The 13,347-nt window shown below is 32.0% G+C and overlaps 2 pseudogenes; one reads left to right on the forward strand and one right to left on the reverse strand.

Moving 5' to 3' along the window:
- The first annotated feature begins 999 nt into the window (after positions 1–999).
- LOC132639926 (cytosolic sulfotransferase 12-like) lies at positions 1,000–2,000 on the forward strand (annotated as a pseudogene).
- A 6,215-nt stretch (positions 2,001–8,215) lies between these two features.
- LOC132639927 (cytosolic sulfotransferase 12-like) lies at positions 8,216–9,212 on the reverse strand (annotated as a pseudogene).
- Between the last annotated feature and the right edge of the window lie 4,135 nt (positions 9,213–13,347).

A 13,347-nucleotide genomic window follows, 5' to 3' on the forward strand; every position in this document is an offset into this window, starting at 1 on the left:
TTAGCTAATATGCGTTCAATTCAGAGAAATAAATGAAATTACTTTAACGTATGAAAATCTCAATTTAGATCATCGGAGACTATAATCTTAAATAATTTTAGTAAAATAGAAATTAGAAAAGCATTCATTTGTTTGATTTTTTGTTTTAACAATCTAATTTATAAACTAAGAAAAGGATTTTCCTTTAACTCTTAGATACCTTTATACTTTAATATTTTAGAATTCTTTAGAAAGTGTCAAACTAATATTACAAAAAAAAAAAAAAAAAAAGTAAAAAAGAGTAAGAGCGGAAAAAAGTTCAAAATAAATCTACAAATTAAATTTTAACGTGAGTTTTTGCCCAGGCTTAGCACGGACCAGATTACACTAGTCCAGTTTATAATAAATCTTACAAAAGAGATAGCATCTTTATCCATCATGTAGCTAGGGGCAGCATTTACTCTGTCTAGACATAGATTGTAAATCAGAGAAGAGTTCAGCATGTCTGGTATGATGTTTATGAGTTTAAATTTTATATATTGATGGTGTAAAAAATGTTCACACATATCAAGTTACTTATTAGGTAATTATAGATTAAAAAAGCATTAATTGTTAATCTAGTAAAAATGGTAATTAATTTATTATTACATGTTACAATGCATTGATAGTATAAAAGAATTTTTATGTAGTTAGTGTATCTAACGTAATCCATCTTGATATATACCCTTATTGTCAAGAATAGAGAAGGGCATTGAAAAATCACTATCTCAATTACCTGATTGAAATACATCAGAATACATTGCTATTTATACACAAGAGAAATAAGAGGTGAAAGGAAACAAAATATCCTACACTAAAAATGTAAATCCTACATAATATTCTACATTCAATGCTACACAATATTCTACACTAAATGTAGAATATTCCTTATAATATTTCATATATTCAGAGTTTCTCTTACGTATTCACCGTATCGAGAATATCTTAATGTAGATAATTCAACACTCAATCCTCAAAACCATGACAATATCTCAAACTTCTCAACCACTTTCTCCCAAATATTTACAAGAAGATGACCTAAATGAAGGGTGTAAGAAATTGCTCTCTATCCTACCCAAAGAAAAAGGATGGATTGAATCATATAGCTACAATTATCAAGGTTTTTGGACATCGCCAAGAGTAATTCAAGGTGTGATTGCATGTCAACAACAATTCCACGATCAAGATAGTGATATCATTCTTGTTACAACTCCTAAATCAGGAACCACTTGGTTAAAATCACTTTTATTTTCTCTAGTGAATCGAATGAAACATCCTATTTTTAAATAACTTCACCCTTTACTTGTCCAAAACCCTCATGATCTTGTTCCATTTTTGGAACGTAGACCCTATGTTGATGGTCAAGTCCCTAATTTTTCATCCTTTGCTTCACCCAGACTCTTGCCAACTCATTTACCTTATGCTTCTTTACCAAAATCAGTGCAAGATTCAAGAACCAAACTTGTTTACTTATGTAGGAATCCTAGGGACACTTTTATTTCGATGTGGCATTTCTCAAACAGTTTAAGACTTGGTTATTTAGATACCAATTCCATTGAAGAAATGTTTGATCTTTTTTGTAAGGGTGTGAGCCTTCATGGTCCGTTTTGGAATCACGTGTTGGATTATTGGAAAGAAAGCATAAAAAAGCCTCATAAAGTACATTTTTTGATGTATGAAGAAATTAAAGACCAACCAAAAATTCAGCTTAAACGCTTAGCTGAAATTCTTGGAATGTCCATTTTCTATAGAGGAAGAAAATTGTGAAGTGGTGGATGAAATATTAAGAATTTGCAGCTTTGAGAATTTAAGCAATTTGGAGGTGAATATAAATGGGAAATTGTCAACTGGACTGGAAAAAAAATTGTTTTTTCGTAAAGGGGAAGTTGGAGATTGGAAGAATTATTTCACAATAGAGAAAACTCAATCATGTTATTGAGCAAAAGTTCCAAGGATCTGGATTAAAGTTTTTGTACACTTGATTTAGCGTTAATAAGCTTTATGCCAGTTGAATGCAATTATTTATTCTGAAAGTCAATGTTGGAGTAGTTGTGTTTGAGATTAATGTAACATGAGCTGATTAGAGAAGTTCTATTGTAGTCCTGGTGCTATGTTGGATGTAGATATTCATATAGTCGCTCAATCATTAAAAATTATGTAGTAATCTTTTTTTATTTTGTCATATAAAAGTCACTTTTCTAGAGTTATTTTACACCAAACCCTTAAAGAGTACTACAATAATGACAACGGCATTGACGGGAGTCGGATTTCCTTTTTGATTTTGGGATTATTTGAGTCCACAAGGACCTATAAATACCAAACCAAGAATTGAGTGCCGAATCACCCATAAAACTGATCAGAGTAATTTTTTGAAAATAATTTTAGAAGAGTGATTTTACTAAATAATTTCTAATAATTGAGTAACAAACTCATTTTAGGTGCTTCTACGCGTGGTGCTAAGGTGTAGATCGTTTAAATCTCTATTTGGCACTTCCTAAATTAGTTAAAGAGCACCCACTATTCAATGCAAAGGTAATTAAGATAATGATCTGTCTCGATTTAGCACTTTTACTTGTTGACTATTCCAAATATAACTTTTCAATTATACTTGTCCACTTTGACATATCAAGAGAAAAATAATTTATTTTTCCTATTTTTCCCTTAGCATTAATTACTCATTCCAAATTATTTTCCAAATTCAATGCAATTATACATCAATTAATATGGGTATCATGGTAAATTAAGCACTTCATTTATTATTTCTTAAAAGTGTGTAAAGTCCATAATGGACAAGTAAAAGTGAACGGAGGGAGTAGTTAGAACCCACTCGACATGCAAAAAGTGACGATAATTACGATAATGATTATGATGATAATAATAAAATAAGGCAAAAGCCATCGGGGGCCCCTTGTGGTCGCCAAGGTATTTTACTTAAACACCTCAAATAAGCCTTGTTTCATTTAGACAACTATGATAGGACCCGACAGTGCCATTTAGACACTTTTCGTTGACTTGACATAGTGAGTGTGATACTCTCATTAGTGGCGCGTTAACGGCTTTATTTAGTCAATTTTTATTTTATCTTATTTTTTCTCTTCTTCTTCCCCTTGTTTCCCACCCATTTCCCAGGCTTAAACTCCTTCAATGGAGGTTTTAAAATTATGTGTTTTATCTTCTTTCCTCACCTTCACTGTTGCCACTATTATTACCTTTTTGATACGATTTTTTATCATAAACAAACCCAATTTCTTTCTCTCTCTCCTAATAAAAAGAAAAGAAAATCAAAGGAGATCATCAAAACACCATTAATGGATTCTTTAGAAAGCTTGAAGATTTAAAATGGGTAAATTTATTTGAAAAATTTTTGAAAAATTAATGTTGGGGTTGTCTTCGGGTCTTCGTGAGGAATCTTTAGATGAAGTTATAACAAAATTATGAGGAGTTTTTCTTGAAATTTTGGATTGAAATCGTGGTTGGAACAAGAACACACATGAAGATGGTGAACACCAAAAACATGATTTCTAGATTTTTCCAGTTAGTAAATGCGTATTTTCTGTTAATAATGTGTAGGGACGTTTAGAAAATAGATTTTTCTTTTTTGAAATATTAGTTTTTACTCAAAATTTATTTTTTATATTAACTAGTTTTTTCTTATAATTTATTTTAAAATTATTATTTTGCACTAAATGCCACGTGTCCTCTTTTAATTAGTCATTATGCCACGTCACTCACGAGTGTATTACACACAGAGGCGGACCCAAGATTTTGACGCAGAGGGGGCACTAATGACCACTGCCTTAATATAAATATCACTTATTATTTGAAAGTTTGACATGCAACTTTTTGAAAACTTAATAATTATGATAAGTTATTGGTAAAGTAGTAGTATAAAGTATAAACTTCAAAATTAGAAGAAACGAAAATAGGTTTAGAATCCAAATGAAGGACAATCCGCGCAAAAAAAAAAAAAAGAATCCAAATGGTGCCAATTACCATGGGCCCTCAACCTCGTAAATTTGTTGCAACTTGTAAGCCTGTTAATTCTCGGCCCAGACAACAAGCTATCTTAAAGGGGTCATTTGCACTTTATCCTTATTTTGTGATGGTCTTTAATTTTGTCCCTCAATGCGAACAGTTTTTCGTGGGACATAAGTTTATATTTTTTCATTATAATATCTCATAAGTTATGCCACATGCCTTTAAAGAACTTATGTCCCACTAGGCATAAGTTTGATTTTCAAGGGCAAAAATTAGAGACCAGTCCATTTGAAGGGGAAACCGTGACTGGTTATCCGACATCACAAAATGCTTTGATCCCATTACAAAAAGAAAGTATGTTTCTATGGATCTTCCAAGATTTTCAAGATGTCTCCTACGTTACCCATAATATGTGGAAGTATCGACGTAATTTCATAGAGTCATTCGGTCTGAATGCTACATGAAGAACATAAGCCAGATGACGGAACGGGAAGACCCAGGATGTAGAAGATCATAACATAAGTGATTCGACAGATTTGAATTCACATATATATATCCACCCATGCGGTACTTCATTCTACGATATATATAAGATCCAATTCATATTAAAGTTCAAAACAGTAACGAAAACGAAGTAATAGGATTTTCATATCCTTTTTCCTTTGTTTCTTTCTTATTTTCCTCTTTACATACACTGATATATATATATATATATATATATATATATATATATATATATATATATATATATATATATATATATATATATATATATATATATATATATATATATATATATATTTTACATTGTTAGCATATTTTAACTAATTTCGAATGGTTTTCGGTTTTTACTCTTATGTTGCCAAATTAAATTTATAGGTAGTTACCAGTTGTCATTGCAGGTCACATTTACCTCAACTATACACGGTAAAAGAATAAAAGTTAAACTCAAAAGAAGTACATACTCCTGCTATAAAGACAAAAACTAAGCACATCATCCTTTCTCGAGAACGGAACGACAGTGGTCAGCCAGCAAGCTCGTTCTCTTTTTGAGCGCAGTACGTTAAAATAAATGTACTTAATTTAAAAAAAAAATTATCTATGTTAATATTCAGGGATGGAGCTCCTCTCCATTTTAGTAATGAAGCAAGTAGTAAGCACCGAAGTGTTACAAAATTAAGAGAGAAATAGCACGTATATATAGTAGTAGAAGCATGCATTTTCGTTGCGAAAAAAAAAAAAAAAGAAGAAGGATTAATCGATAAAAACATTTGGTAAAATTTAGTAAGCACCGAAGTGTTACAAAATTAAGAGAGAAATAGCACGTATATATAGTAGTAGAAGCATGCATTTTCGTTGCGAAAAAAAAAAAAGAAGAAGAAGGATTAATCGATAAAAACATTTGGTAAAATTATTGATGCCCAGGATTGAACTGAGGACCTCAGTGTGTAAGACTGACGTGATAACCACTACACCAAACCAACAAGCTTGTTAAAGTTTCTGAGGATAATGTTATTAATTTAAGACGTTAACTTATGCATAACTTTCTTCTTTGGTGAAAATTATATGTAAAATTTTCACAAACAACTACCTTTTGGCTCCTTCTAACAACCTATAACTACATGTTCTACATTTACAATTCGTAGCTGGAGGACCCTATATTTAGCTAGTAGACGCGTCGATTTAAATATAAGATAAACATAACGGAAATACACACGCTGAGAAAACTGAAAGTGCTATATTTATGGAAACAAAATCTATTCCAATTTAAATTAAAACAGTTTGTTTCATGATTCACGCAAATATCCTCTCATTCCATATTTGATCTCATATCTCATTCAAACAGCTAACAAGATGTTATGTTATATTGGTGGTTTACTAAGATTTGAAAAGTCTACTCTAATAAACTGATTTGACCTTTTGTTTTGGATTTATGTTTTAATAGCTGTATTTCGCATATATTTTGGCTATATTTTAGTTGCATTTTGACTGATCTGTTAGATACTACTTATTCTGGTTTACTGTTAATTATATTTCATATATATTTTACATATATTGGGAGTGTATTTAGATGAAATTTTAACTTCTGTAACACACTGTACATTAAAAGTGGACTTATGGAATATATCTAAGTTATATTTGTTGTATGTTTCGACTGTATTTAAATGGTTAAATATACTACAAAAAATTACAATTATGGTGAAGAACAATAAACACGAATTAACTGAAGAAACATGTGAAAAAAATAAACAATACAAAATATACTTAAAATGCACATAAAATATAGATCTGGTTAAGTCACAGATCTGTAATAACTGAACTAAAAAATACAAACGAACTGAAATATACTGAAAATACAACATAAATATATAGGTTAAATACATGGTGAAACGTAAAAATCAGTATAGAATCTTACCTTTTTTGGGAATTAGATTTGAATTATGAGTGAAATTAATGGGTAGTTAATTAGAGATAAACAAGGAAGATGAACTATTGTAAAACTGATTTGAAATTGGAGGAAATTAAGGGATATTGGGCATAATGGCATGTATTTAGGGGGATAAGAGAGAGGGACTTTTTTTTTTTTTTTTGCTTAAATTTAGGGGTGTGGGAAGTTATCAGATGAGTGATAAAAAAGTAGTAGCTATTGGAAGTAAATATGTTATATTTTAGCTACTAAATATAATTATTGTAAAGTTTAGTTATGTTCCATAAATAGGTAATAATGTAAGCTATGCCAAGTAAATTTTACAAATTATATTTTAACTCCTTTAACGTTCAAGTATTACCTTTAGAATGTTTTCCCACATTTTTTTTTTTGTTTTGAAACGATAAAGATATTCAAAGTCAAGCTGGAGATCGAATCAATTCAATTAGATTAAGATTTTTTTTTTTTTTTTTTTTTTATGATTACGGAAGTGACTAAATGAATTTAAGGATTGACTCAATACCGAATTCCAAATCTCTAAGAGCCCGTTTGGATGAGCTTATTTTAAGTGACTTTTAAGCATAAGCCATAAATTAGAAATTGTAGCTTTTGACTTTTGACTTATTTTGGTTATTTCTCTTCAAAACAAGTGTTTAAAAACAAAACACTTTTTTACTTTATTCAAATATTACAAAATGACTTAAAAGCACTTAAAATAAGCCAATCCAAACTGGCTCTAAAGGTAAGGTCTATATTTTGCCCAAAAAAAAAAGAAGATAGTGACAATAGGAGAAGCCTATCAATTACGTCCTGTTATTTGCTCCATACAATTATCCAATTGTCAACTAGCTAGAATAATTGTACACTGACGCCCATAAACACCTTATTAAAGACCAGCACAAAATAGGGACAACAATGACCCACTTCTAAGCCTGTTAATACTCGGCCCAGACCACAAGCTATATTAAAGCTCAAAGCTAGGGGTGTACAAAGAAAATCAATAAACTGCACCAAACCGATAATTTGAGTTAAATCGAGAAAAAAAATCCGACTAGTGGATGGAAGATTGGAAGCATGCATTTCTGTCTGAAAAAAAGGTAATGTTCATAAAAATAAAGTTTTTTCTAATAAAAGCAGAGCACATCTGGTAAAATGTTGATGCCCAGGATCGAACTGGGACCTTGAGTAGTGTAAAACTGACATGATAACCACTACACTACACCAACAAGCTTGTTGTAGTAATATTAATATAATAATAGACTTGGTAACTTATGCGTAGCTTTCTTCTTTGGTGAAAATTATATTTTCCTCCTTTAACGTAAGTATTACCATTCGAATGTTTTCCAACATTTTTTTTAAGCAATCACGATATTCAAAGCCAAGAAGATCGAATCAGTTCAATTTCAGTTTTTTTTTTTTGGGTGTGATTACGGAAGTGACTAAATGAATTAAGGATTGGCTCAATACCGAATTCCAAATCTCTATAAAAGATTAAAGGTAAAGTCTATTTTTTGCAAGAGCAAAAAAAAATAGATAGCGACAAAAGGAGAAGCCTATCAGTTGCGTCCTATAATTAGCTTGTTGGATTTGAACTAGCTAGAATAATTGAACGAGAAAATTAGATCTCTTGGCCTCTTGCAATTTTAATAGAAGAAAATGTCTCTTATGTATTTTTTTTCTTCAGATTTCTTATGTATAAGAAATAAAGATATTTTGTAAAAAGGTTATAAAACTAAAAAAAGTTTGTAAAGGGTCAAAAATCTATTTCTCCCGAATTGAACACTGACGCCTTTAAACACCAAAATAAGTTATGATATGATCGAGTTTCTCAGTCATCTCTATAGCGAAGTAATTCTTCCAATCTCCAACTTTCCCTCTGCGAAAGAATGCTTTATTTTTTATTCCAGACGACAATCTCCCATTTAAATTCACCTCCAAATTGCTCAAATTCTGAAAGCTACACATTCTTAATATTTCATCCACCGCTCCAAAGTTTTCTTCCTCTATAGAAAATGGACATTCCAAGAATTCAGCTAAGCGTTTAAGTTGAATTTTGAGTTGCTCTTTAATTTCTTCATACATCACACAAAGTACTTTCTTAGGTTTTCTATGCTTTCTTTCCAATAATCTAAAACGTGGTTCCAAAATGGGCCATAAACGCTCACTCCCTTACAAAAAAAAAAAATCAAGCATTTCTTTGATAGAATTGGTGCCCATGTTTTCGATTCTCAAACTATTTACGTAATGAAGTAAAGAAACAAAAGTGTCCCCGGGATTCCTACATAAATAAACTAGTTTGTTTCTTGAATCTTGGACAGATCCTACATAAATAAACTAGTTTGTTTCTTGAATCTTGGACAGATCTTGGTAATGAAGCATAGGGCAAATGGGTTGACAAAAGTCTTGGTGCAGAGAAGGATGAAAAATGAAAAATTAGGGACTTGTCCATCAATGTAGAGTTTAAGTTCCAAGAATGGAACAAGATCGTGAGGGTTCTTGACAAGTAAAGGATGATTTTTTTTTTTTTTTAAAATAGGATTTTTGATTTGATTTACAAGTGCAAATTAAAGTGATTTTAATCAAGTGGTTCCTGATTTAGGAGTTGTAACAAGAATTATATCACTAGTTGTCTTGGTGCTAACCAAAAACCTTGGCAATTGTACATATGCGATGCAAGCCATCCTCTTTCTTTTGGTAAAGTTAAGAGCAATTGCTTACATTCTTCACTAAGTTCACCCTCTCGTAAATACTTGGGAGGACTTTGTGGAGAAGTTTGAGATGTTGACATTTTATTGAAGTGTGTATATATTGAGTGGTTCTTTTAGTTTTGTCGGATGGAGATTTACTCATGAATGCGGATATATATAGAGCTGAATCACCAACAAATCAACAATGTGACTTACATTCGCTTAGGCAATAATTGAGCTAGGTTGAGTCCAATCTTATGGCTTGTCTAAAATTTTAGTCTTAAAGTCTAGTTAATTTCCAACAATTCAAATCACTTGTCAGTCTGTGTTTTATACGAAAAATTATCACTATTTTACAGAAGTGTGGCATTGTAATCCCAGACGTGCGATTGTCCTGCAGCGCACAATCATCTTTTAAGATGGTGCTTTATATGTTTAAGTTATGTTTCGAGTCAGTAGGATGGCAAAATTGGGTGTTAGTCGCATATGTCTTTATGGAACATGACAACATATTTTTATTTACTTAATTATCTTCAGCACAGGAAGCACGCCCCATCACGTGTGGGCCTTTTATATTCATGGCCAAGCAGTGAGACTGCCTTCTCCTTGTACTCTATTTCCATAATTCATTCTTTTTTCTATTTCTATAATTCGTCCCTTGTTTATGCAAAAAAAATACTTTTAAAACAATCAAGTTCAATTGGAAGGGTATTGCCATTCGTCTCAAGAACATATTAATACATAATTGAACAATTTTGAGTTGTTATTCCTGAGGTTGCAGTTAATTGAAAATAATATTTATACTTTCTAAAAAATAGTATGTTGGATTAGTTATTTATGGTATCTCTCCTTCATTTTCCTTTCTAATTCATACATATTTTTTTAAATGGTTGCACAAGGCATTATTGCAATAATGCATCTGAGTGACAAAAAGTTAACGTGTGAAATTGGCCTCAAATAAATTTAAGATGATGACTATTATTCCACACTACAAGAAAAAATATATTTGGCGACGAAATTTTTTTGGTTACCATAGATTGATTATTATTGAAAAAAACTACTTTTGGCAACAAAAAAATATATTTTGTGCATGAACTTTTTCCAACGGCTGTTATTGCAACAACGTGCAACAACTTTTGTTTTTGTTGCCAAATGTACTTTTTGCAACAATAATCAATACTATAACAACAAAATTAAATTCTTTGGCAAAAAAAAAAAAATCATTTGCCAATAGTAAAACTAAGTTGTTGCTGAATATAAATTTTTTTGTTGTCATTTCTATACTTTCTTGTAGTGCTAGACAAGTTATATCAAACATCACCAACTATAGAAATCTCCTATTAATTTTATTTAAGAAGTGACTATCTATTGGAGTAAGTTGTATGTTTAGTTGAGAAAAACTCTTCTATATTAGCACTAGATATGTATTTTGTCTTGATTCTTTTAAAAATTATTTACAAAATGATATCATCATTGATCGTACGCATGCTATTTGTCTGCCGAGTTATTACACTATTTTATTTTCCCCAATTTTTTTAAAATAATATAAAAGCAGGCCAAATAATTTAGACTAGAAATTAATATACTATATTTGTAAATCTTCAACAACGTAACCTCTAGAAATTATCCAATAAAAGCATCATACTAAGAAATGGTAAACAAAGTGAAATTAGTCCTAAAATTGACAAAATAATGTTTTTTTTTTTAAGAAAAGATTGCTTAAACCATGTTGGGTAGCGTTATTTGATATAATTTTTTGCTGGTGAGAAGTAATAGGTACTTCGTAAAATAATCAAGATGCGCACAAACTATCTAGGTCACCACCGAAATCAAAAACACTTTCGATGTTCACCCAATACGTAAACAAAAAATGTTTATAAGCTTAGCCAAAAAGATGTTTCAGATTTGTCCATGTACTCTCACAAATAAGTTATATTTTCCCTTTGTTGTACTTTTTTGATATATTTTCTCTTGTCATCCAACTTTAGGGGCATATTTGTCCATGTACTCTGTTTTTAGGTCATATTTACCCTCCGTCTATTAAATTTCTTTGTCCCCGACTTTATTTTCTTGCGTGGCGCCTATGTGGATTTTTAAAAAAAAAATAAGCAAAACTAAACCAACCCCCCCCCCCCCCCCCAACCAACCTTAACAATTTTTTTGAACATTGATCCAAAAAGAATAAAACAAACAAAACAAGAAAAACGAAGAGAACAAGCAATTAGAACTGTAATTAGCTTAGTCTTAATTACCTATTACTTTGAACAGAGAAAGAGATGGGCAGGGGGGGGGGGGGGGGGAGCGGGCTGGCGTTAGATGAGTTTATTTTTAAAAAAATTCCACATAGGCGCCACGTAGGAAATAAATGGAGACACGGGAATTTAACTGATGTAGGGTAAATATGGCCCGAAAATGTAGTACAGGGCAACTATGGCACTAAAGTTGGATGACAAGGGCAAATACATCAAAAAGGTATAACGAAGGGCAAATATAACTTATTTGTCATAGTACGCAAGCAAATCTTACTCTTTTCCCCTTATTTAATTCGGAAAAGGGTCAAACATACCCCTGTACTATCAAAAAAGGAATAAATATTCCCTTCGTTATACTTAGGGTCCAAATATACCCTTCCCGTTATACTTTGGGTCCAAATATACCCTTCCCGTTATACTTTGAGTCCAAATATACCCCTCTGTTATACTTTGGGTCCAAATATATCCTTCCTCTGTTAAAATTGTCCAAGGTGGACATGAGATCTGGCGTGACACTGACAACTCGATGAGGTGGACACCACATGACATGCCACCTGTAACACCTCGTACCTTAAACTAGGCTACATTCATCATTTGGGGCTTAGAAACCAAGATGGAAGTACTGGAACTCGAAAATTTCTTCATCACGGTGAAATTACATTTTTACAACCCAAGTACGGCCCGCACTTCAAGGTACGAGACGTACATGGTAGGGCGAACCTCGATGGAAAATTACCGAAGCCACTGGAAATTGGCATCCAAGTACGGCCTGTACTTCAAAGTACGGGGCGTACTCGATGTTCGTACTTCACCATGGAAATTAGATGCTCACTGGAAATTGACATTTCAGGCACGGGCCACAAGGTGCGGCCCATACTTCAAAGTACGGGACGTACTTGGCATCCGTATTTGTCCGCTTCAGTGAACAGTATAAATACGCAGACTCAGCTTTATTTTATTATTTTTTGAATTCCAAGCCCTAGGACGACCTGCTCTTCTTCTCCACTACCAAAAACACTAAGGTAAGCAACCCTAACCTATTCCAATGGATTCTAACATATATCTATGAACATTAAGCGAGAATTAATTGTTCTTAACCTAGGGTTTTCAAGAAAACCCAATTAAAGGGAATTCAAGACTAAGCTTTGGGATTCTTCTTCAAAGTTCAGATTTTTACTACAAGTTTGGAGCGTACCAGGTATGTAGAGTTTCTATCTACGTGTGGGAATGTCATTGTTCTTTCCCACGCCACGTTCTTCCATGATAGTATGAGATTATACGAAAACTAGGAATCTAGATATGTTCATGATAATGCTAAGAGCCTGTTTGGATGGGCTTATTTTAAGCACCTTATAAGCTGCATACAACTTATAAGCTGCTTTAGATAAGCTAAGTCAAACGGGCCCAATTATTTTTTTGAGCTTATTTTAAGCACAAAATGACTTTAAGCTGGCTAGCCAAACACTCAAAAAAGCTGAAAACAGCTTATAAGCAACTTATAAGCCAATCCAAACGGGCTCTAAGTCTATATACTATGATATACCATGTTTCTATGAATAGTTCGTTATTGTATTCTTGATATTCCATTTTGGTTATTGAGAATCTGTCCGTAATCTATGAAACCCCATACTTTGCATTCCATATGTTCTTACATGCAAGTTATTAATTACTATCACTACAAAAAAAATGAGATTTTACGGCGGTGTATTTTAAAACCGCCGTAAAATGTAATATGATACTGCGGTTTCAGTGACGCCATAATTTTTTTTTTAAATAACGGCATTTTATTAATATAACGGCGGTTCAAACCGCAGCTATATATATATATATATATTTATTTTATTTTTTTTAAAAAACAATTAGCCCTAATAGTGCATTTTATTCCGATTCTTCGAGAACTTTGAAACAAAATTGGCACAGCTCTTCACTCTTCACTCTTCACTGTCTCTCTCTCACTCTCACTCTCTCTCTTCATGCTCTCTCA

This window comes from Lycium barbarum, chromosome 5 (assembly GCF_019175385.1).
Source record: "Lycium barbarum isolate Lr01 chromosome 5, ASM1917538v2, whole genome shotgun sequence".
Taxonomy (NCBI): Eukaryota; Viridiplantae; Streptophyta; class Magnoliopsida; order Solanales; family Solanaceae; genus Lycium; species Lycium barbarum.